The sequence below is a fragment of the Mus musculus genome, chromosome 8, assembly GCF_000001635.26.
Source record: "Mus musculus strain C57BL/6J chromosome 8, GRCm38.p6 C57BL/6J".
Taxonomy (NCBI): domain Eukaryota; kingdom Metazoa; phylum Chordata; class Mammalia; order Rodentia; family Muridae; genus Mus; species Mus musculus.
The window spans coordinates 32,180,453-32,202,779 of NC_000074.6; the positions used below are offsets into that span (position 1 = coordinate 32,180,453).

Here is a 22,327-nt window from a genome sequence, read left to right on the forward strand (position 1 = left end):
GACCAGGCAGTGGCACAGAGAGCAGTTAGTAAGTCCAGAAGAACCACTGATTAGGGCTTTGCACGAGGCTTGGAGGTGGATAGTCCCAGAGTGTAGCTGCCTGTTCCTTTACTATGTTATAGACATTTTACTCATATTTTGTTCATTACCAACCTCCTGTATGCCATACAGTATAAAACAAAATAAATGCTTAACATGCCCCATACAATAAATCCATGCTAATGCTTTTACTTTCTTCATTGTTAGAATTTCTTCCTGTCACTGAGAAGCATTTCTTCAGACATCCAAATATTCACAGTTTGTTCAGGACGCATTTTATTTTATGATCACCAGATTAGAAAGGAGACAGAGTAGACAAGAAGGCACTGGGGGATGCTTTCCTAGGATGTCCAGAAGATAGATGACAAAGATGAAGGCAACAGGAGCTCAAGGAAGATGTATCAGTAGATACAACAAAGGAATTGATTCTTTTAAAAGCTAAGGTTGTCCAGGCATCAATCATTACAAAGTAAATGACAAATGGGTGGGATAGACCACTCACACCCCATCAAGTCACTGCTGAAATGACCATGAGGCTCAACTACAACTACCATCTGGTGTGTGCCATCTCTAGTGGTTTGTCTGAAGGACAAGGGTGGACAAGACACACAGAGAAACACAGCCCACAACTTGACTGTATCCTCTAATGTTGAATGTATACTTATGAGTGTACCTATGGTCTCCCTTCAAAAGGATCTTCCTATGTCTGTGCATGATGGGCTTCAAGTTTTGAGCAAGTGACATTTTATAAACAATTTTGGAGCCATGCCCATAGCATACTCATCAATTTCAGTCAATCCTCACCACCCTTGCAACCAGAGACTTGCAGACACTGGTCTGTCAGCCTTTCTCAGAATATTTAAAGTACAGTATGAAAATTCCTTGTCTATTAAAAATCTAGAGACACACAACTAGAGTCCTTCATATTTTTAAAGTATATGGAAAAGCAAGAAGCCTGATGAACCAGAGAGAATTGCACTTTTGTGAATATACTAGAATTCCATTACTAGATAAAGTATTGACCAAAAGGGCTAAGAAAGCAGAAATGCTTAAACTAAGTCGTCTTATGAGGTACAAGTGAGTTGATTTTGGACTTCTATTAATATGTACCCAAAATATGTGGTACACTATGCAGTGTCTCTACGCTTTATAAGGTCGTCATCAAAATAGAGAGCTCCAAAAAGATGTCATAAAACATCACACTAAATTGCAGACTTCCTTATTTGGAAAGTATTCTAGCTTTCCATCATTATGACAGAATACCTGAGATTATTACGTTAAAAAGAGAAAAGGTTGACTTAGGTCATGGTTTTAGAAATACCATTCCATGGCTGAATAAATTCACTATCCAACATGAGTTTTAAGGAAATCTCTTATTCATGTTTCAGGGCTCTGATAAACTGGCTATTTTGGGAAAGGTATTGGCATGCAACTGTGATAGGTTCATAGTGTCTCCCCAAAACATTTTTGGACAAAAGTTTGCTCAGAAAAGTAGACAGTTCATTGTGTATGTGTTTGTGTGTGAGTGCGCAATTTATATGTGAATATACTGCTTTAAATTTAATCTAAATTTAGTGCAAAGAACTAATGTAGCATTTCTCAACCTTTCTAATGCTGCACCCTTTAATATAGTTCCTCATATTGTCATGATTCCCAGTTATTTTCATTGTTACTTCACAACTGTAATTTTGCTCTTGTTATGAATCATAGTGAAAAGATCTGTGTTTTCTGATGGTCTTAAGTGGCCCCTGTAAAAGGGCCATTTGATCCCAAACGGGGTCATGACCCATAGGTTGAGAACCATTGCACTAATATGTCAGGCTATCATGAAACACTGAAACATTTGTGGTCCTAACAAATGCCTGTTTGGGGGACTTGCCTTCACTTAAAAGGTTTAAAGTGGGATGAGGATGGCTTCTGTCCTTCATTGACATAAATGTGGCAGAGTTGATACCTATGTCAACAGTACAGAGAGAACTAGAGATGCTAAACCTCTGAGCCAGTCAGTTAAATAGCTACTGAAATGCTGCTGTCCGTGTCCTCTTCCTGTGTGATGCCAAGTAGTCATCGGTGCTGTGGCAGGCCCCAGAATGTGGACTCCCAGAATTCCTTTGAGATCAGCAGATCTCAGCTCCTTCAGAGCAGGAAAACAAATATTAGTTGTCTAACAAATGTATGCATGTTTTACCTTAGCATCTAATAATACACTTGGTCTCTTTTATATTTTGAAATGTCAGGAGAAATTTGCAGTATTTTCTACAGAGCTTAGATATGGTTCTTTCCTACTCTAATGTCAAAGCATATAGAACTGGGTTGTTTCCATATACAAAGACGCAGGAACCCAACACCTGCCATTTATTAGAATCCATATGGGTAAAGTGAACTGACTCCCATCTGCATGAATTCCACTCTTCTGCCTTTGGAGGAGCATCCCTGACAGGCATTTGAGTGCCATTAGTAATTCAGGTGTGCAGTCAAGTTTTAGACACAAAGGTACCCTGTACTGGAAGAATTGCAGACTTTACAATGGCCTTTCTAGAAAGTCGGTTATGGCCATAGAAGTAGAAGGCTTTTTTGAGGCCCAATTTCATATACAGAAGATTTCCTCTAATGGATTCCTTATGAGCAGGACTGATTGTTTTCAAATTTTTATGAGATCAGATAACATTATACTACTAAACTCTGAATAGTGTGACATCCCATGGCCTATAAAAAGGATTGCTAAACTTTTCAATAAACGGTGTTTTAGAAATGTAAAATTAAGATACAAACAATTTTTCAAATAAAATGAAAAAACAAAAAACAAAAAAACAAAACAACAACAAAAAAACCCTAAAAAACCCAAACCTCTCTTCATTTTTGGCAAGCAAATCTTGCATGGGCCGGCAAGGGTTTCTCATAAAAGCCTCTGATTCATTATGATTAAATATCAAGTTAAAAAAAAAAAGAATAGATTCTCTACTGCTATCTTACTCCTTTACTTCTGGCTGACATAAAAAGACAAGGTTAATGCTCTACAGATCTGCCTGTCAGATCACTGATGCTGTGTCATAGCTAAATGGACACTAACATTTCTGAAGTCTGTAGTGGGGAAGACCATTAGCACACACATAAATGCAAGTGGGATGCAATTTAAATTTCTATTATCAAAAAAAAAATCTGCTAGTCTCTGTAAGACTTTACAGGCAAAGTCTAAATTCAGAGATGTAACAATATTGACTTTAGCCTGACTCTGAACTTCATATATCTTTTTTAAAAAATTAAATGGGACCACAAAGATGGTTTCACAGAGTGGATCAGATATATAAAGCCAAAATACAAAATAAGTGAAACTCAGCATCCACTACACGCTTTCCTTTTCTTCTGGATGTTTCTGAAGTTTGTATCTGGAGGGCAGATTTACAGACGGCCAGAACAAGCTGTCAAAACAGTTTTTAAGGCTTGTGTGAGTGACTCTTTGGCATAATGCAGATGAAATGCTTGACTGAACTTTTTCTCTTCAGAACAGATTGTTCTGGCACTGAGAACCTGTCATGTCTGTCCACAACCTCAAGACAGAGGGTCTTACAAACACTTTCAGAGGGCAACTTGGTTTTCGTATGCCTAAAGATCTCATCACCATCAATTAGTATTAGTTAATCATCTAGGTCGGTGTGGTGAGTTGAACTGCCTCCCGTTTGGATAAAAGCCCTTTTCCTGATGAAGTGTGCCATGCCACCACCTCATTTATTCTACATTGTTAGGGAATGAGTCAATGCCTGGCAGGGAACTTTCTAGAAAAGACAGGTTTGTTTGTTATAAGGAAAAATTGACTTGTATGTAACCTTATTGTAAGAGGTCTCTAATATGTATCCTTATCTACGTGTAGTCTTAAAGATGCTATAGGAAACAGTTGCTAAAGTCCTAACATCCTAATTATGAGATCAACTATATATCTTGAATGCAGAGGATACAGGGTCAGGAGAGCATGGTTTTGTCTAGAAGGGAACAGCGCATTGGCCTTGGAGATCTAGGCTGCTGGTGAACTCTGCCTCAGACCCTTATTAGCTGTGCATATTTAATCAGTTCTTTGAACTTCTGGAACAGCAGCTCAGTCCCTTCAAGGGAGCACATTAGGGTTGGAGAGATGGTTCAGCAATTAAGAGAACTGGCTGCTCTTCCAGAGGACTTGGGTTCAACTCCCAGCATCTGCACAGTGGCTCATAACAGTCTGCAACTCCAGCTCTAGGGGAGCTGAGGCACCTTCTGTCATCTGCAGACGCGTCATACACACAATGCACAGACAAACATGCAGGAGAAACACCTGTACACATAAAATGAAAAGGAATCCGTCTAGGAAGAGTTTGTAAGGGAATACAATAGCATAAAAGGAACAACCTTTACCTTTTGCTATTGAACAGCTCTGCCAGCACTTTTAACATCTGATATTCAACCAGTTCCAGTGTGAAGCCAGACAGCAGGCTTAGGAAAATGGCACATAATGGAATGAGACGTTACCACTGTCTTAGCTGGAATCTTTAGAGCGAGAAAGAAGGGACGGACGGAGGGAGGGAGGGAGGGAGGGAGGGAGGGAGGGAGGGAGGGAGGGAGGGAGAAAAGGGAAAAGGGAAAAGGGAAAAGGGAAAAAGAAGGGGGAGGGGAGAGGAGGGGAGGAAAACAAAGTACTTACCCAATAAAGACCTATTATTGGAGCTACTGGAGAGGCTAAGCAGGAAGACAGTCTCTCACTTGACTTAGAGACTTTTTTTTACTCGGGAACTTAGAGCCCAGGTTTTTATATAATATTTTTCTGTTTGCAAAAATCATGGACATATGAACTCAATTGAGCCAGCAAAGGACCGGACTGGAACAATCTGCCAAACAAACAAGCAAACAAACAAACAAACAAACACAAAACAACAAAAACATACCCAAGCGAAGTTTGTGCGAAAATGATTGAACTGAAAAACTGCAAGCTGGTGTTCATACAACCTGAGAGGTTCGTACTCTGCCTTTGAGCTCCTTATTGTCTGTGACTATGAACATAGTAATAAAGTAATTTTTTTCAGTCTGGATAATTCCAGGTTTCATAAGTTGGTTGCACAGATTAAACTGAGATGCATAAAAATATAGCATCTTTCAGATGAGAATTAAATGCCAGCAATTACAATATTAGCACCTCTAATAGAAGTAAACAACACTGAAGGTCATAGGATGTTCTGAATACTTGTTCAGTGTGATCTGTTGCATCTTCTCTCTCTTCTATAAAAGAGACTCACTGTATCACTCAGGCTGGCCTCAAACTTACTCTCTTCCTGCTTAGCCTCTCCAGTAGCTCCAATAATAGGTCTTTATTGGGTAAGTACTTTGTTTTCCTCCCCTCCTCTCCCCTCCCCCTTCTTTTTCCCTTTTCCCTTTCCCTTTTCTCCTTCCCTCCCTCCCTCCCTCCCTCCCTCCCTCCCTCCCTCCCTCCCTCCCTCCCTCCCTCCCTCCCTCCTTCCCTCCCTCCCTTCTCTCTCTCTCTCTCTCTCTCTCTCTCTCTCTCTCTCTCTCTCTCTCTCTCTCACTCTCTCTCTCTCTCTTTCTTTCGTTCCCTTCTTGTTCTTCAATTTGACACACTGTAGAGAGCCATCTTGGAAGAGGGAATCTCAATTAAAAACATGCCTTCCTTGCTTTCTTCCACCACATATATATACTAAAATTGGAATGATGCTGAGAAGATTAGCATGCCTCCCTCAAAATAATGACATGCAAGTTTGTGAAGTGTTCCATAGACAAAGAGCTTGTTAACTGTGATAAAGACTATAAACAAAAGCAACTTTGGCTCTTTTTCTTGTTTGGCTGCTTTCATATCTAGACTTGTTTTTTGATGATTTATCCTTTTGTATTTTATTATTCTATTATATTTATTTTTATCCTTTTGATGCCTGTTTGTTTTCTAAGGAGAAACAGAAAGGGTATGAATCTAGATGGAAGGTGATGGGAGGTGTGGATCTGGATGGTAGGGAGTGAGGGTTAGATTGGATGGGAAGGGAGGCGTGGAGGAACCTGAAGCAGTAGTGGGAGGGGAACCATAATCAGAATATATTCTATGAATAAAATCTATTTTCAATAAAAGAATAAAATAAAAAAATGAAAATGTCTCCATCAGATTGGCTTGTAGGCAAGTCTGTTGGGCATTTACTTGATAAATGATTTGGTATGGGAGAGTTGAGTCCATTGTAGGTGGTGTTATCCCTAGACAAGTGCTTTTAGACTGTATATTTAAAAAAACATAAGATAAATGAGCCATGAGGAGCAACCAATGAGCAGCCTGCCCCCATGGCTTCTACTGTAGTCCCTGCCTCTGGCTTCCTGTCTTGAGTTCCTACCCTGACTTTCTTCCATGAAAGTCTGTAAGCTGTGAGGTAAAATAACCTTTCTCTCCACAAGCTGCTTTTATTTATGGTATTTCTTCCAGCAACAGAAAGCAAACTAGAGCCAGGCCCTTCCCAAAGATAAGGTCTTCATAGGACTAGACTTAGTGCCATGATTTCCACACCATGCAAGGGCTTACTACATGCACAGGCTACAACATTTGTTATCTCTTTAAACCCATATTAGCATATTTAAGCTATTTCATAAATAAAGATGCTCATCTTCATTAGCTTGTAGCTGCTCCAGGATGACAGGGATATAAAAATGGGAATTTGGGGATAAAGGAAGATGAATTAAGTATGGGTTTATAGTTATTATTAAAATAACATCTGAGTTATCTATCCTCTTTATTAATGGTAGGCACTAAAACATTGGGAGCTCTGACTTTGTGTTCCATTTGACTAATCTGCATAGACCTCTGAGGGGGAGAGAACCAGGGCACATTGAAATCATTAGAGGAAGAAAAGACTTCTCAGCATACACGATTCCATCGACAGTTCCCTGGCTACATTTCTCTATGCCAGCCAGCCAAGCTGGCGGTGGATTTTGTTTATCATGGATCCTATCAGGGGTCTACTTTATTTCTTGCTTCTCCTTATAAGGTAGAGTTGAGCTTTGACGTCCCCTGGATGTTCCTTTGGCACAGCTAAGGCCCCCTTGCTCAGAACATCTGAAGGCAGCTGAAACAACTGACTGGAGATACTTCGTGAACTTACCTGTGACCACCCTCTGAAGTGTGGAGTGGATGCCTTAACATGTCTGTGTTATCCAGTATGACTGTGTCATTTGTCATACATGTAATGGGAGAATGAGAACAACTAGACATACTAGTGCATTCCTATTTAAGGATGTAAAAAAAAAAGTTCATAAAATATGAGTCTTTCTTAGTGCCAGATTGGTAAGATGTACATACAGGTTTTCTGAGGAAAGAATCCAGGGGCTCCCACGTCAGGGAGAGCCTGTTTTTCACTATTTTCTGCATATTCACATAAACGTATAAATGCTGCAGAGGCTAACTTTCATCATGAGCATTCTTAACAGTAGTTACACATCTTGTAATTTAAGGATGCAATGCGATTAGCGAGCACTGAGTAAACATTACAGAGAAACTCTAGTCAACTGGAATAATTCACAGAGTTGTTCATGGGAGAGGAGAAACAGGCTACTGCATTTCCAGATATTTTCAACAAAATGGACAAAACACATGATGAAACCTCAGGACATAACAATAAGGGATGACGCTGATGATGACAATGGGCGCATGTGCCCGTGGCTGCATGTATACATATGTGCACATGTGGATGGAGGCTGAACTGGAGGCTCGCACTCTCCACTTTAAATACTCAGGAAAGGTCTCTCACGGGATCTGGAACTTAACAATTCCACTAGTCTAGTGGGTGAGGCTGGCCCAGGGTTCCCTGTCTTACCTCTGCAGTGCCAAGATTACAGGTGGCCACCACATACTTCACTTTAACATAGGTCCTGAGGATCCAAACTCCAATCTTCATACTTGCCTAGGAAACATGCCCTGTCCGCCAACGATCTCCATATACTATGGGCTATTTTGTCTGCCAATCCTCCCTGCCTCCCCATGTCCTTGTCTCCATTTTACTTTCCTTCCCTTCCTTCTCCTGTAGAAGACAGATCTACTTTATGCTAAAGCATGTTAAGGGAACAGAGCCAGCAGGACACACTTCACCCTGCAATACGGTGTCCTAACATTTCAAAGTGCAAATAGGATGCCTTAAGGCAAAGAGTGAACACTCTTTCTATTTCAGGTACTAAACGTCAAAAGTCTATTAGGGGCAAATTAACCTTAGTGCTGGGAAAAACAAAAAACAAAACAAAACAAAATAAAATAAAAAACCCCTCAGCCTGAGAACATGGAGTCGAGCGTCAAAGTTTAGTTCAATCTAAAGACATGTCACCTCAGATAAAGCACATTAGTCTCCTTTCTGGTGCTGTTTTATTTCTGAGAAGACAAATGGCTTAGGTAACAGCTATTGATCTATCCAGCTCTGACACCGTCACAAGAAAATTGATTTTGTAGCTCACAGGGACATGTACCTGTGGCCCCCAGGTACTGCTGCAAAGTAGTGGTGAGCCCACTGACAGCTCAGGACTTCCCTTCCCTATCACATCAGTTAGCTATTCTCTCCCTCCCTCCTTTCCTTTCTTTCCATTTCTTCCCTTCCCCCTCTCTTTCTCTTTCTCATCCTTTCTTTGGGCAGCAGTTTCTTTGTTTCTTTAGACAATCAGTACCCTTTCCTCAACCCAAAATTTGATTGCTAGAAAGGGATCAAATTAAATAAATCAAATATAATCAATTACAGATTGGTGATAAGTCCTCCAGGTGGTGGTCTAACCTCAAAGGGGGGTGAACTTTGAGTCTGAAATCTATTCAAATCAGGTACCTTCTTGAGAGGGCTGCTCTTCATTGCTTCCTTGATTGGGTTTAAGATCACCCGGGTAACAATGAGGAATACGTTTGGGTGTGCCTGTGAGATTGTTTCCAGAGAAGATTAGTGGGTGGGAAAGATTTAGCCTGACTTCAGGTAGCACCATGAGGTCTGGGAGCCTGAAGAGATAAAAGGCAGAAGCCAGGAGACTCGTGGAAATCCCTTTTCTCCACTTCCTGGCCACAGTGATATGCACTACACTGCCATATTCTCCCAACTTGAGGAACATAGTCATTTGCAACCATAATCACATAATCCTTTTCTCCTGTAAGCTGGTGATGTCAGGTTTTCTATCACAGGAATGAGAGACAAAGTAATATGCGTCTGCTACTCAAATAGAGTGAGTGCAATCACCCTTCATCACCTCGGTTGCCTCTACTATCATCCAGGACTCTGCCAGTCTCTCACCATGGCTCTTCATGTGACCACACTGGGTCACATGACAGCAGCCATAGGACTCTTTAAAAAGTCTCTTCAAAAGATATAAGCTCCACATTTAAAGACCCAAAATGGCTCCTATCACACACAATGGGAATGATTTTCAACCTCACCCTGGCTGGGTAGCTGCAATAGAATTTCACCACAAACCCTGCCAAGATCTTGTCTTATGGTTCTCTGTCCTAAAGTTACATGGACTTTTAAAAAATGCATTTTTATTAGTTCTTTGAGAATTTCATGGACCATATATTGTGTTCACCCCTCGTTCCTCCTTACTCTGAGATTCAACCCCTCTACCCTAATCCTCCAGCTTTGTGTCCTCCTTGATTTGTTAGGAACCTATAAATTCCAATTTGTGCTGTTGTTATAACCCTGATGTGAGGCCCATCCGCTGGAGCATGGTCAACAAACCAGGACCCACATCCTTCAAGAAAACTGATTCTCCCTCCCACAGAAGCAGAAAGCTGCCAATAGCTCCTCAGTTAGAGGTGGGGGTTCGTGAACTCTTGCTTACACCAAACAAAAACATCCACTGGCTTGATCTCATGGAGGTCTTGGGCAATAAACAAGAGCTCCTGTGAGTTCCTGAGGACAGAGATCCTGTGACATCAGAAGACGCTGGCTGTTTCATCCCAGACTTCCCTCTGGCTCTTACAAATGATCTGTTCCTCTTCTATCATGACGCCTGAGCTTTGCAGGGTGGGGTGTCCCATCTTATTCTTTATATGTTGTCTGGTTGTGATACTGTGCCAACCACATCCACTGTGCAAAGCAACCACTCAGATGAAGTCTGAGAGCTGCAGTAATCTACAGCCAGAGGGACACAGATGTAGAGTACATCTTGGTGCTACGCAGATTTTTTTTTTAACTTCAATTTTTTGAAACCCAGGAAGCTTGTTCCTACTTGAGAGACTTTCATTTCTTTATTCTCTCTGGCTGGACTCCTCTTTACCATCTCGGGTCTACTTGAGACATTTTCTGAGGGTCAAAAATGAAAATTTCCTGACCACACATGCTTAGTTTCCTCTGCCTTGTTTCTGCTTTTCCCTATCTCATTAGCCACCACTTTACAATGCCATACTTTCTTTATTCTGAGTCCCCCATCACTAGAATAAAAGCCTCTACCTTTCTTGCCTGTCCCTTTATTTGCAGAGTATTTATGAGTGTCCAGTAAGTGGAAAGCTCCCAACAAACATACAATTAAGGAGGACAGTGATAAAAAAAGACTGAAAACCCTTTTTAAGACATTTTATCTTGAATCAAATGAAAAGTACACTCTGTATTAGTAGAGTTCTGATACACATAAGCTGTTCCACTCATGGAGCTGGCTGTATGGTCATCATCTAATAGAAATTCTGTCATGATATACTCTTCTACTTTGTAATTATTCCTTTATATATAACACATCATGTATTTATGTCTGTGAGGGTCTGAGAGTACCTTATCATGTGTGTTTAGGGGGAAGAGGGGATACTGGCATAGCCCTTTATGTTGGATTTATCATTTATTGTATTAGTTGCACACAGACATAACCTGGTTATGCAAGTTTCTTGAAATCTATGGCCCTTTTACACACATTGCTGCCTCTCTCAGTCTACATTTTTTTCCAAACATCAAACCATCATGTTAATCTTGGTTATTAACCTGATTAGATTGAGTCATCAAGGAAATTACTAATATATACCCCAGGGTATGTTTGCAAAGAATTTCTAGAGATCATCAGATCATCTGAAAGGGTGCCGACCTATCAAATAGATCAATCCTTTGATGGATTCAAAACAGGATGGCATTATGGAGAGGTGTGTTAAAAGGTAAGAGATGAGGCTTAGTTGTAGAAAGTAGATCATGAGGGTGGGATTATGTCTTCTAGTATTATGGTGATTTGAACAGGAATGGCCCCCATAGACTTATGTGCTTGAATGCTTGGCCCATAGGGAGTGGCACTCTTGGGAGCTGTGGTCCTGTTGGAATAGGTGTGGCCTTGTTGGAGTAGGTGTGGCCTTGTTGGAGGAAATATGTCTCAGTCTTCCTTCCTGCTGCCTTCAGATCAAGATGTAGAACATGCATGGTGCATGTTTTCCACTATCATGATAATGGACTAAACCTCTGAACTGTAAGCCAGCCCCAATTACATTCTTTCCTTTATAAGAGATGCCATGGTTCTGGTGTCTCTTCACAGCAATAAAACCCTAAGACAAGGGTTGAGTCTTTTGCTGGTCTCTTTCTTTATTCCCTTTTCTCTGCTTCTGACCGGCCATTAGGCGAGTTACTCTTTTTCACCATGCTTTTTCTGCGATCACAGACTGAATCCTTTGCAACCATAAGCTAAATTAAGGTTTTTTTTTTCTTTCCATTTTTTATTAGGTATTTAGCTCATTTACATTTCCAATGCTATACCAAAAGTCCCCCATACCCACCCACCCCCACTCCCCTACCCGCCCACTCCCCCTTTTTGGCCCTGGCGTTCCCCTGTTCTGGGGCATATAAAGTTTGTGTGTCCAATGGGCCTCTCTTTCCAGTGATGGCCGACTAGGCCATCTTTTGATACATATGCAGCTAGAGTCAAGAGCTCCGGGGTACTGGTTAGTTCATAATGTTGATCCACCTATAGGGTTGCAGATCCCTTTAGCTCCTTGGGTACTTTCTCTAGCTCCTCCATTGGGAGCCCTGTGATCCATCCATTAGCTGACTGTGGGCATCCACTTCTGTGTTTGCTAGGCCCCGGCATAGTCTCACAAGAGACAGCTACATCTGGGTCCTTTCGATAAAATCTTGCTAGTGTATGCAATGGTGTCAGCGTTTGGATGCTGATTATGGGGTGGATCCCTGGATAAGGCAGTCTCTACATGGTCCACCCTTTAATCTCAGCTCCAAACTTTGTCTCTGTAACTCCTTCCAAGGGTGTTTTGTTCCCACTTCTAAGGAGGGGCATAGTGTCCACACTTCAGTCTTCATTTTTCTTGAGTTTCATGTGTTTAGGAAATTGTATCTTATATCTTGGGTATTCTAGGTTTTGGGCTAATATCCACTTATCAGTGAGTACATATTGTGTGAGTTCCTTTGTGAATGTGTTACCTCACTCAGGATGATGCCCTCCAGGTCCATCCATTTGGCTAGGAATTTCATAAATTCATTCTTTTTAATAGCTGAGTAGTACTCCATTGTGTAGATGTACCACATTTTCTGTATCCATTCCTCTGTTGAGGGGCATCTGGGTTCTTTCCAGCTTCTGGCTATTATAAATAATGCTGCTATGAACATAGTGGAGCATGTGTCCTTCTTACCAGTTGGGGCATCTTCTGGATATATGCCCAGGAGAGGTATTGCTGGATCCTCCGGTAGTACTATGTCCAATTTTCTGAGGAACCGCCAGATGGATTTCCAGAGTGGTTGTACAAGCCTGCAATCCCACCAACAATGGAGGAGTGTTCCTCTTTCTCCACATCCTCGCCAGCATCTGCTGTCACCTGAATTTTTGATCTTAGACATTCTGACTGGTGTGAGGTGGAATCTTAGGGTTGTTTTGATTTGCATTTCCCTGATGATTAAGGATGTTGAACATTTTTTCAGGTGCTTCTCTGCCATTCGGTATTCCTCAGGTGAGAATTCTTTGTTCAGTTCTGAGCCCCATTTTTTAATGGGGTTGTTTGATTTTCTGAAGTCCACCTTCTTGAGTTCTTTATATATGTTGGATATTAGTCCCCTATCTGATTTAGGATAGGTAAAGATCCTTTCCCAATCTGTTGGTGGTCTCTTTGTCTTATTGACGGTGTCTTTTGCCTTGCAGAAACTTTGGAGTTTCATTAGGTCCCATTTGTCAATTCTCGATCTTACAGCACAAGCCATTGCTGTTCTGTTCAGGAATTTTTCCCCTGTGCCCATATCTTCAAGGCTTTTCCCCACTTTCTCCTCTATAAGTTTCAGTGTCTCTGGTTTTATGTGAAGTTCTTTGATCCATTTAGATTTGACCTTAGTACAAGGAGATAAGTATGGATCGATTCGCATTCTTCTACATGATAACAACCAGTTGTGCCAGCACCATTTGTTGAAAATGCTGTCTTTCTTCCACTGGATGGTTTTAGCTCCCTTGTCGAAGATCAAGTGACCATAGGTGTGTGGGTTCATTTCTGGGTCTTCAATTCTATTCCATTGGTCTACTTGTCTGTCTCTATACCAGTACCATGCAGTTTTTACCACAATTGCTCTGTAGTAAAGCTTTAGGTCCGGCATGGTGATTCCACCAGAGGTTCTTTTATCCTTGAGAAGAGTTTTTGCTATCCTAGGTTTTTTGTTATTCCAGATGAATTTGCAAATTGCTCCTTCTAATTCATTGAAGAATTGAGTTGGAATTTTGATGGGGATTGCATTGAATCTGTAGATTGCTTTTGGCAAGATAGCCATTTTTACAATATTGATCCTGCCAATCCATGAGCATGGGAGATCTTTCCATCTTCTGAGATCTTCTTTAATTTCTTTCTTCAGATACTTGATGTTTTTATCATACAGATCTTTCACTTCCTTAGTTAGAGTCACGCCGAGATATTTTATATTATTTGTGACTATTGAGAAGGGTGTTGTTTCCCTAATTTCTTTCTCAGCCTGTTTATTCTTTGTATAGAGAAAGGCCATTGACTTCTTTGAGTTTATTTTATATCCAGCTACTTCACCGAAGCTGTTTATCAGGTTTAGGAGTTCTCTGGTGGAATTTTTGGGGTCACTTATATATACTATCATATCATCTGCAAAAAGTGATATTTTGACTTCCTCCTTTCCAATTTGTATCCCCTTGATCTCCTTTTGTTGTCGAATTGCTCTGGCTAATACTTCAAGTACTATGTTGAAAAGGTAGGGAGAAAGTGGGCAGCCTTGTCTAGTCCCTGATTTTAGTGGGATTGCTTCCAGCTTCTCTCCATTTACTTTGATGTTGGCTACTGGTTTGCTGTAGATTGCTTTTATCATGTTTAGGTATGGGCCTTGAATTCCTGATCTTTCCAGAACTTTTATCATGAATGGGTGTTGGATCTTGTCAAATGCTTTTTCTGCATCCAACGAGATGATCATGTGGTTTTTGTCTTTGAGTTTGTTTATATAGTGGATTACATTGATGGATTTTCGTATATTAAACCATCCCTGCATTCCTGGAATAAAACCTACTTGGTCAGGATGGATGATTGCTTTAATGTGATCTTGGATTCGGTTAGCGAGAATTTTATTGAGGATTTTTGCATCGATATTCATAAGAGAAATTGGTCTGAAGTTCTCTATCTTTGTTGGATCTTTCTGTGGTTTAGGTATCAGAGTAATAGTGGCTTCATAAAATGAGTTGGGTAGAGTACTTTCTACTTCTATCTTGTGAAAAAGTTTGTGCAGAACTGGAATTAGATCTTCTTTGAAGGTCTGATAGAACTCTGCACTAAACCCGTCTGGTCCTGGGCTTTTTTTGGCTGGGAGACTATTTATAACTGCTTCTATTTCTTTAGGGGATATGGGACTGTTTAGAAGGTCAACTTGATCCTGATTCAACTTTGGTACCTGGTATCTGTCCAGAAATTTGTCCATTTCGTCCAGGTTTTCCAGTTTTGTTGAGTATAGCCTTTTGTAGAAGGATCTGATGGTGTTTTGGATTTCTTCAAGATCTGTTGTTATGTCTCCCTTTTCAGTTCTGATTTTGTTAATTAGGATTTTGTCTCTGTGCCCTCTAGTGAGTCTAGCTAAGGGTTTATCTATCTTGTTGATTTTCTCAAAGAACCAACTCCTCGTTTGGTTAATTCTTTGAATAGTTCTTCTTGTTTCCACTTGGTTGATTTCACCCCTGAGTTTGATTATTTCCTGCCGTCTACTCCTCTTGGGTGAATTTGCTTCCTTTTTTTCTAGAGCTTTTAGATGTGTTGTCAAGCTGCTAGTATGTGCTCTCTCCCGTTTCTTCATGGAGGCACTCAGAGCTATGAGTTTCCCTCTTAGAAATGCTTTCATTGTGTCCCAAAGGTTTGGGTACGTTGTGGCTTCATTTTCATTAAACTCTAAAAAGTCTTTAATTTCTTTCTTTATTCCTTCCTTGACCAAGGTATCATTGAGAAGAGTGTTGTTCAGTTTCCACGTGAGTGTTGGCTTTCTGTTATTTTTTTTGTTATTGAAGATCAGCCTTAGTGCATGGTGATCTGATAGGATACATGGGACAATTTCAATATTTTTGAATCTGTTGAGGCCTTTTTTGTGACCTATTATGTGGTCAATTTTGGAGAAGGTACCATGAGGTGCTGAGAAGAAGGTATATCCTTTTGTTTTAGGATAAAATGTTCTGTAGATATCTGTCAGATCCATTTGTTTCATCACTTCTGTTAGTTTCAGTGTGTCCCTGTTTAGTTTCTGTTTCCATGATCTGTCCATTGGTGAAAGTGGTGTGTTGAAGTCTCCCACTATTATTGTGTGAGGTGCAATGTGTGCTTTGAGCTTTACTAAAGTTTCTTTAATGAATGTGGCTGCCCTTGTATTTGGCGCATAGATATTCAGAATTGAGAGTTCCTCTTGGAGGATTTTACCTTTGATGAGAACAAAGTGCCCCTCCTTGTCTTTTTTGATGACTTTGGGTTGGAAGTCAATCTTATCAGATATTAGGATGGCTACTCCAGCTTGTTTCTTCATACCATTTGCTTGGAAAATTGTTTTCCAGCCTTTTATTCTGAGGTAGTGTCTATCTTTTTCTCTGAGATGTGTCTCCTGTAAACAGCAAAATGTTGGGTCTTGTTTGTGTAGCCAGTTTGTTAGTCTATGTCTTTTTATTGGGGAGTTGAGACCATTGATGTTAAGAGATATTAAGGAAAAGTAATTGTTGCTTCCTGTTATTTTTGTTGTTAAAGTTGGCATTCTGTTCTTGTGGCTGTCTTCTTTTAGGTTTGTTGGGGGATTACCTTCTTGTTTTTTCTAGGGCATTGTTCCCGTTCTTGTATTGGTTTTTTTCTGTTATTACCCTTTGAAGGGCTGGATTCGTGGAGAGATAATGTGAGAATTTGGTTTTGTCGTGGAATACTTTGGTTTCTCCATCTATGGTAATTGAGAGTTTGGCTGGGTATAGTAGCCTGGGCTGGAATTTGTGTTCTTTTAGTGTCTGTATAACATCTGTCCAGGCTCTTCTGGCTTTCATAGTCTCTGGTGAAAAATCTGGTGTAATTCTGATAGGCTTGCCTTTGTATGTTACTTGACCTTTTTCCCTTACTGCTTTTAGTATTCTATCTTTATTTAGTGCATTTGTTGTTCTGATTATTATGTGTCGGGAGGAATTTCTTTTCTGGTCCAGTCTATTTGGAGTTCTGTAGGCTTCTTGTATGTTCATAGGTATCTCTTTCTTTATATTTGGGAAGTTTTCTTCAATAATTTTGTTGAAGATGTTTGCTGGTCCTTTGAGTTGAAAATCTTCATTCTCATCCACTCCTATTATCCGTAGGTTTGGTCTTCTCATTGTGTCCTGGATTTCCTGGATATTTTGAGTTAGGATCTTTTTGCATTTTCCATTTTCTTTGATTGTTGTGCCGATGTTCTCTATGGAATCTTCTGCACCTGAGATTCTCTCTTCCATCTCTTGTATTCTGTTGCTGATGCTCAAATCTATGGTTCCAGATTTCTTTCCTAGGGTTTCTATCTCCAGTGTTGCCTCACTTTGAGTTTTCTTTATTGTTTCTACTTCCCTTTTTAGGTCTAGTATGGTTTTGTTCATTTCCATCACCTGTTTGTATGTTTTTTCCTCTTTTTCTGTAAGGACTTCTACCTGTTTGATTGTGTTTTCCTGTTTTTCTTTAAGGACTTGTAACTCTTTAGCAGTGTTCTCCTGTATTTCTTTAAGTGATTTATTAAAGTCCTTCTTGATGTCCTCTACCATCATCATGAGATATGCTTTTAAATCTAGGTCTAGGTTTTCGGGTGTGTTGGGGTGCCCTGGACTGGGCGAAGTGGGAGTACTGGGTTCTGATGATGGTGAGTGGTCTTGGTTCCTGTTAGTAGGATTCCTACGTTTACCTTTCGCCATCTGGTAATCTCTGGAGTTAGTAGTTATAGTTGACTCTGTTTAGAGATTGTTCTTCTGGTGATTCTGTTACCGTCTCTCAGCAGACCTGGGAGACAGATTCTCTCCTCTGAGTTTCAGTGCTCAGAGCACTCTCTGCTGGCAAGCTCTCTTACAGGGAAGGTGCGCAGATATCTTGTTTTTGGACCTCCTCCTGGTCGAAGAAGAAGGCCCAAAACAGGGCCTCTCTCAGAAGCTGTGTTGCTTTGGCAGTTCCCAGAAGCTGTCAGCTTCTGTGGTGCAGACTCTCACCTGTGCAGACTAAAATCCTAAGTTCCAGGGAGTCCTGGAACCAAGATGGTGACCGCTGCTCCTGAGGCCGAGGCCGTCTCCCGAGCCAGGCGGACACCTGTCCTCTGGTCCGGATGGTGGCCGGTTATCTGCGGCCCGCCCAGGCTGCTGCCTCAGCGGCTCTGTGCTTCTGCCCGTCCCAGAAGCTGTCCGGTTCTCTGGCGCACCCTCTAACCTGTTCAGACTAATTTCCTAAATTCTGCTGAGTCCCGGAACCAAGATGGCGACCGCTGCTGCTGAGGCTGAGGTCGCCTCCCAAGCCAGGCGGACACCTGTCCTCTGGTCCGGATGGTGGCCGGTTGTCTGCCTAAATTAAGGTTTTTATAACTTGTTTCTTTCAGTTACTCTGTCATGGAGCCTCAAAGGAAATATAGTCATTTAGGGTTTTTGTCCTGACCAAGGTCCAAAACAAGAGAGTAATAGAGCCAGGTTCATAAAGTGTGGTCTCCATATAACATCCATGAAACCTAACCTTGTCTACATAGTAAAGGAATAGGAATCCCATCAAGAGCAGTATTCGGGATCCTATTTTCATGCACTCTCATAATATGTACCAGTACTGGGGAGGGTTTTAGTTTGGAGGATTTCAGAACATCTTTTTCTTGGTCTTTCAGCTCTCAAACACAACATTTAGGAAAGAAAGCATGGAGGTTAGATAGGGCTCCCAAGGGGCTCCTGAGGCCCCATTCCCATCCAAGGAGCACTTGGCAGCCCGTGGTTACTACAGCAAGGAGATTCACTTTCCTTTGAGGTGGGGCCACTGACAGGTTGCCTGTGCCTTTGTGAATAATCCCACAGCTGTGCACATGTGGACAGTACTGGTTCCAAAAAAGTCTTGAAGTTGGAAAGGGAGATTAAACTGGGTTTTGCATGGAAGGATTAGGTGGTGGATTTGCTTAAGATATTTTGTATACCTCTGTGAAATTAAAACAAAACATGAGTAATTATATATTTATGGCCCAAGGAAGAAATTGGTCCCATGTTAACAATGCTTAGGAGCTTTAAGTTAAAGCTCAGGAACTCTGCCAACCTTACAGCTGAGGGGCACACAGAATTAATTTTTGTTTATACATCTTAATAAAAATTGTTTTCTGAAAGGATTTGAGAAGCTCATCCACGTAAGTTTATAAATGGATTCTAATACTAAGGGCAAGATTTCCATGAACAATGTTGGACCCCCATCCTCCCAGCCAAACCTTAAACCTGAAGAATAGAGCTGAAAATAGATTTTTTTGGTAGCAAGTACATAAGGTCCTACGACTGGTGGCACATCTTACAGTATAACATTCTGAAACTCTTAGCTAACTGCCTCTCTTTCTGTTACTTGAATTCAAGTCCTCCTCACTTCTTCAATTACTGATAATTATTTTTTTTTCTTACCCTCCATTTTCTTATCTCCGAAGTGGAAATAACAACATGGAATTTTCAGGCTGTCGTGAGATAAATACATTCAGTGTGTCCATCAACAAGTGTACCGCTTACTTGGAGACCCACTCTGACCCTGATTGTTGATATCTGGAGACGGTGCACTCAGCTTACTGGATAGATTTGGAGGAATAACTTATCTATATTTCCCCTCTCTTTACTCAAAACATTTACCATCCTTCATCTTGCTTGTTTCTGCTGGAGAACAGAAAACAGGTCTATCGAAGTATCAAAACATTAATAATCAAATTTCACAATTACTTTGTTGGCCTTGATATACTTTCTGAATTCCAACCCGATAGCTTGCTCTTCAACTTCCTTCCCATTTCTCATGCCTTCGTTTTTTTATGAAGTGGGGCCTCGTTAGTAACCGACTGCTAAGGAGAAAGAACTGGCAAAGCCCCTAGATCTAACATGCCTAAGGGCTATGGAATGCCACAGCTTTTGTTTTTCTTAGCTAGAAGAGATGCAAATATTTAACCATGAATCATCTGAGCCAGGACTTCCTCATGGACACAGTGGCAGGCCTTGCAGAATCTTTCTTTTGTCAATGTCTGGATAATCAGGGGCCTTGGAGGATATTTACTCAACTTCTGATCAGGCTCTGCTCCTCCTTTTCCGTGCAAGTGCCCTCTGGAAAGTCTCAGCTCTCGGATTATTTTCTCTAGGATTCCACTGAGCCTTTCCATATTCGCGATAAGTGGAAAGCTTTCACAATTCCAATCCAACACATTCTTCTGCTGCCTTTTGTTACTCAGTCAACAAACACTGCAGAGCACCTTAGGCATGCCAGACAGGACCACTCTGGAAAAGGTTGGAAAGGACACGTTCCAAATAGAAGAAAGTGAAGTCTGCTATGTGATATAGATGAGTTTAAAGGAAGGATTGTACTAAAGCGGAGGATGGAGTGTGTGGGGGCCATGTGGGGTACAGGTTATTCATTGTACATGAGGGAGAACAGGAAAGAAGATCTATGAGAGATTTGCAGAGGAAATTGTACTTCAGTGTCGATGAACAGAAGTCCCCAGAGGGGCTGTGGAGACTTTATTCCAAGCTGAGGCTTGACACACAGGAAAACACAGCAGGAAGAGTGATTGTGCCAGCAGTGCACCTTTAATCCCAGCAATCTGCAGGCAGAGACAGGTGGATCTCTGACCTTGAGGCCAGACTGGTCTAAAGAGCTAGTTCCAGGACAGTCAGGGCTACACAAAGAAACCTTGTAAAGGTGGGGGAGGGGGGGAGGGGGAGGGGGGGAGGGGGAGGGAGAGAGAGAGAATGAACTTCACAGCTAGAAATCAGTATGCAAGAAGAGAATATATATATTCTATACATGTTGTCATAGACAAGAATTGGATAGTAGGTACTATATCCCAAAGTTCAGCTGTCTAGAGACTGTGGTGTTTGTGACAATGTCCTATTGTATATCTCCTTAGGAAAGGATTTAATGAGTACAGGGGGAAATTAGCTTTAATCAGATAACAATGAATAGATAATTGTTTAATTTTATTAAAGTAGTAAGTTCTTCCCATACTTTCTGCTTATTCCCTTACTCATAGAAATTATAATTAAAACATTAACAATCCTTTGAGGATATGTTTTTTTTTTTCTAAAATTCTACTTTAAGTGTTTTAAAACCTCTCATATTTACTAAAGTTGCCCTAACATGCCCAGCATACTGCCCAAAGCATAACGATTTAAGAGAACTCCTGCAAGCTAAGGAAACAACTGGACGCATGTGGTACATGTGTGCTGTATAAGGAATGCCGTGGGGCAGGTAAAGAATGCTTATGGATTTTGCCATGTGATCTGGATCAACTGTAAAGTGAGAAAAATCAACATGCAGAATATTACATTTAATACAACCACATTTTCAAATGCCAGTGATTTCCATTTTCATGGATATAAAGCATATACGTAGAAGAACACACACAGGTTTTTGAGGATTTCCCAAATAGACAACTCTGAGAACAGGATGATGTGTGACAGCCACGATGAAAAGGACATGATACAGTCCCGCTATGTCTGCGTGGGTGTAAAATGATACAGGCAAGCTATTGCAATTCCATCTTTTAATGATGCCATATTTTAGAGGAATAGGATTTGGGGTCACTTTCTCTGTTTAGGTATATTTAGGGATTCATTTCATTTTTTATAATGATTAATGTATTTATGAAATTAAAAGTATTCTTGGAAGTTGTGCATTCACAGCTCAGTGTGTATCATTCATGGATAAGCAAGAAGGTGGCACAAAGCCACATGGTTTACTCATTCATCGCATCTGTTTTGAGTCTGAAGTTCCTAGGTTTGGAACCCAGTTCTTCTTATTACCCGCGTGACCAAAAGTATGTATGTAATTCTGCCATGGCTCCAGTTTCCTTACCTCTAAATTAGCCAAGGTAATAGCACCTACCTCTGTAGCGTTGTGAAGGGAATCAGTCAATAGTTACTTTTAAGTCACTTTGATTTGTGCTTAAAAGAATTTGATTATTACATTAAACAAATCACTACATTTGCCTTACTTAGGGTTTCTGTTGCCACAATGAAACACCATGACCAAAAAAAAAAAAAAAAAAAAAAAAAAAAGCAAGCTGGGAAGGGTTTATTTGGCTTATACTTCTTTCTATACCACAGTTCATAATTGGAGGAAGTCAGGACAGGAACTCAAGCAGGACAGGAACCTGGAGGCAGGAGCTGATGCATAGGCCATGGAGGGTGCTGCTTACTGACTTGCTCCCATGGATTGCTCAGCCTGCTTGTTTATAGAACCCAAGACCACCAACCTGGGATGGCCCCACCCACAACAGACTGGGCCCTCCCAATCAACCATTAATCAAGAAAATGCCTTCTAGGCTTATCTACAACCTGATCTTATGGAGGCCTTTTCTTTATTGAAGTTTCCTCCTCTGGGGTGGCTTTAGGTTGTGCCCAGGTATTAACCAGGGCAATAATAGACTATCCTGAGTGTTGTGATCAAGACTCCAAGGAAGGCTGTGGGAAAGTAGTTGACATAGCCAGCAACTGTCAGGAAGAGGGTGGCTGAGGGGCATATCAAAGCCAAATAAACCTGGACCATTGGTGAAGTTGTTTGGGTTCAACTCAGAACTGGGAAGACAGAAAATGGAAAAGCTTTTCCCCAGGAATACAGAAGGACAACGAAATGTCCAACCAATCAGGTTACTATGCTGCATCCTACTTTGAGGGCTAGGGGTAGTTTCATTCCAAA

The 22,327-nt window shown here is 41.0% G+C and overlaps 1 protein-coding gene, 1 long non-coding RNA gene and 1 other non-coding gene across 23 annotated transcripts in view; 2 read left to right on the forward strand and 1 right to left on the reverse strand.

Moving 5' to 3' along the window:
• Nucleotides 1–1,395, forward strand: part of Gm8179 (predicted gene 8179) — a 29,953-nt gene extending 28,558 nt beyond the window's left edge. Inside the window, exon 3 of the long non-coding RNA NR_046039.1 lies at nucleotides 247–1,395. This is a non-coding gene — a long non-coding RNA (predicted gene 8179). The remainder of the gene's footprint in view (nucleotides 1–246) is intronic.
• Nrg1 (neuregulin 1) overlaps nucleotides 1–22,327 on the reverse strand; it is a 1,084,158-nt gene that overhangs the window by 373,001 nt on the left and 688,830 nt on the right. The window lies entirely within an intron of this gene.
• Gm22140 lies at nucleotides 5,693–5,796 on the forward strand. The gene has a single exon (XR_003947667.1). It is a non-coding gene; the product is annotated as a U6 spliceosomal RNA (small nuclear RNA).